Source organism: Sinocyclocheilus anshuiensis, unplaced genomic scaffold (assembly GCF_001515605.1).
Source record: "Sinocyclocheilus anshuiensis isolate Anshui unplaced genomic scaffold, SAMN03320099.WGS_v1.1 scaffold91, whole genome shotgun sequence".
Taxonomy (NCBI): domain Eukaryota; kingdom Metazoa; phylum Chordata; class Actinopteri; order Cypriniformes; family Cyprinidae; genus Sinocyclocheilus; species Sinocyclocheilus anshuiensis.
Window position 1 is genome coordinate 332056 of NW_015552636.1, and position 3670 is coordinate 335725.

General features: G+C 35.7%; 1 protein-coding gene across 3 annotated transcripts in view; it reads left to right on the forward strand.

Moving 5' to 3' along the window:
* Positions 1–3670, forward strand: part of LOC107666717 (interleukin-2 receptor subunit beta) — a 20384-nt gene that overhangs the window by 8419 nt on the left and 8295 nt on the right. The window lies entirely within an intron of this gene.

Here is a 3670-nt window from a genome sequence, read left to right on the forward strand (position 1 = left end):
GTTCATAAGCGGTCATTAATATTTTTGGAGTTATAAATGAAACACGTTTACTGGCAGCGTTTGGATCAGTAAACCAGACTAAACTAGACTAAACCAGTCCCTCCTGCAGTGAAGGAGGAAGCGAGAACAGCGCAGATCACCCGCTGCCAAAAACCTGGTCGACTTCAGTATTTCTGCTTAAATCATATTGGAGTCTGTAGTTTTGTGAGGCGGGTTTGATGCGGATCACTGCAGGTTTGTTCGTTCAGCGCATCTCTGTTGAATGATTGAATTTCATTTTAATTAAATGCAGTAGACTTGAGCTGAAAGGCCATCGTGAAAAGCTGTGAAAGTTTCTCTGGTTTCGCCTGAATCTGTGAGTTTGGGTCTCAATTGAAAGGTTGAAATTGCCCAAAAACAGACGAACGAAACTGTATCTAAATGAGAGTATCCTACTTTCATATGTTCAACATTAAAATAACTTCACCAACATGTTGTTTACAGGCAGGTGTGTGTTATAAATAGGCTTTTCTAAACTATGGGCTCAGGTTTTGCACTAACAATCTTCAACAGAATCATTAGTACAGTTTCTACTGCATCTCAAGCAATGTCGGTCAATTTAATAACCAGCATAACCCAGCATCCAAAATGCAAATACTATCATATTTTTGTTTAACTTTTTGCAAAAAAAAGTACAGCTTGATTCAAATGACACTAAATGTAAAAAATGAATAAAATGTTCTGTTTAAGTGATATTTACCTTGATTTCACTCAAATCATCTCAAGCTCTTCACTAATGTTGTCTTCAGGCTAAAAGAAGTACACCAACTTTTGAAAAACTTGATTAGTGCTTAATGGCTTTGATGTAATAGATTAAAATAATTCCAATTGGTTTTAAGATCTGATCTGGAAAAATAAACAAACACATAAATACAGAAAATGAATTGCTAATTGTATGCCGGGACATTATCCAATAATTTTACAGACATTTCCGTGAACCCTAAAGCCGAAAGTTCAAAATGTTAAATGTTTAATTAATTAGAAAACCGTTTTGTAGTTTGGTTGTTTTGGACTTCATTGCACTGAAGGGAGGGCTGCATTATTCCTAGTATTAGAAAGCAGAAATCACACTTGGTTGATGTGTCATTTGAAGATTATAATGTGATGAAATAACTCAGTGTTGCAGAAGTGAGACTTAAAAATGTGCAATGCTGATGAACCCTGATTTGTAGGATTCAGTTGCATCATACATCAATGCAAGATCATTCTGTGCTGTATCTATAACTAACGTTGCTGTTATAGTTTCACTGCAGGGTGTTCGTATGAAATAGACATCAATTAGTTCAGCTCACTATTTCACACATTATACCATCTGTGACCCTGGAGCACAAAAGCAGTCTTAAGTCGCTGGGGTATATTTGTAGCAATAGCCAACAATACATTGTATGGGTCAAAATTATACTTTTTTTAATGCCGAAAATCATTAGGATATTAAGTAAAGATCATGTTCCATGAAGATATTTTGTAAATCTCCTACCGTAAATATATCAAAACTTAATTTTTGATTAGTAATATGCATTGCTAAGAACTTCATTTGAACAACTTTAAAGATGATTTTCTCAATATTTAGATTTTCAAATAGTTGTATCTCAGCCAAATATTGTCAGATGATGCATAGATATGATATTTCAGATGATGCATAAATCTCAATTTCATAAAATTGACCCTTATGACTGGTTTTGTGCTCCAGGGTCACATTTCGTCTTCATGGGATCCTTCAGTGTTGTTTTCAGCTTTACCTTTTAAGGCAGTCTTTACCGACTGGTTGAGGAGTAGTAATGGTCAGAATGGAAAAATATAAGAAATGGGCATCGGATGATTTCTTGTTTTATCTTCTGGTCTACATCATCCACATCCTGAAGCAAACTATATGATGCCATCCAGCCACATCACCTTTATTTCTGTAGCGCTTTTCACAAAACAGAGTGTGTCATTGCAGCTTCACAGTGATAAACAGGAACATAACAGAACCAATTATGGAAACTTAGCTGTTGTGCTGTAAATGTGGCTGTAAGCAGGGTTTGAAAATGAGGTCAGGGATTGTGCTTTAATAACGCCTACAAATGCAACTCATTATACATATAACCATATATAGACATGTAGATGTTTTTGTTTGGGGTGGGCATTGTTAAATTAGACCTGATTTGTTGCATTCAAATTTGTTAATACTTTAGTTTAGGGGTGGATCATTTTATTATTCTTTATTATTCATGCAACAATACTAAAGACTGTAATAGTTTTCATTAGTAAGCATTGATATATGATAAGATCTTTGTCTAGTGCTATTATGAATGTTTTAGCGTGACTTTGTGAAAAACGCCTCCAGCATTTTGTTGCTAGATTTAGCAACTTTTCAGAGTTCCGTAGCAACTTTTTGAATTTTTTTTTTAATTTATTTGGCAACTTTTGTGAATAAGTGAATAAAATGATACAAAGGCATGCATTTTCCCTCTAAATTACACAGAAAGTCAGTCTGTAGTGAGTTGGAGAGAAGTGCCCAGCAGTATAGAGGTGCATCATGTGAATCAAGCTGCTAGCTGCAATAGTCCAATAATATTTCTTTCAGTTATGATACACAGTTTGTTCTTATTATTGTTGATCAGTTAGGTAAACTGTAAGAAAAGCAGAAAAGGTACTGATCATTTTCTGGCAGGATATTATGTTAAGTTTACAGATATTTCCTGTAAACCTAAAACACAAAATACAGTGCGTAATTTAAAATACCTGTGAAAAATTAATATGGAAAATTCCTTCAGTATTGTGCCTTTTTCTTAAACTGTAGCATACTAACTACCAATACACTGCGTCAAATTATAATTGTTCGGAATGTGTAGTTTTAGTTCAGTGTTGATTGAGTTACATGATGTGATTCAGCTGAAATCAGCCCTGCAGAAGATTATAGCTCATGCGTTTCTTCTCATATCGACAGATTTCATGAAGGTGTAATGTGACTGATGATGAATGATGTCATAACTGATGCAATGTTTCTACTCAAATGTATTTTGAGAAAAGCGATGCCAATGAAAGGAAATGTGTCAGGAAGGCTGAGATGGCATGTGTGTTTGAGTGATAAATATGTGTCAGATGTTCCAATGTGAGCACTAGAGAGTGAACGGACACATTAGCTGTATTAGGTTCATTCACTGGAAGAAGAGCAGTTATCAAGGTAAGGGTAAAACACATTAAGGGTGATAGAAGAGTATTGTAATGATGCTGGGAACCGTTGTGCCGTAGCTGATGGGATCAGATGAGCAGGTGTTGCAGGTATTAGATCAGTGTTGTGCCTGTGCTGAACTGTTGTCGGCGTCACAGTTTAAACAGGAAACAAACGAGAGGTTTTCTGAATAATGGATCTCTTATCTGGAAATCACATCATCTGATATCAGCGTTAACTGACACGGACTAATCATTCAGCTACTGATGGAGTTTTGTTTTTCTGAAAGAGTGAAATGAGAACATCTCAGAGAGAACTGCTCAGACTCACACTGACGTGAGAGAAAAAACAGGTGCAGCCCCTCAGATGTGTGGTAAACCTTCAGCAACGAGAACACAGAGAACGAGAAGATAGATAGAACGATAGATAGAACGATAGATAGATAGATAGATAGATAGATAGAACGACAGATAGAAC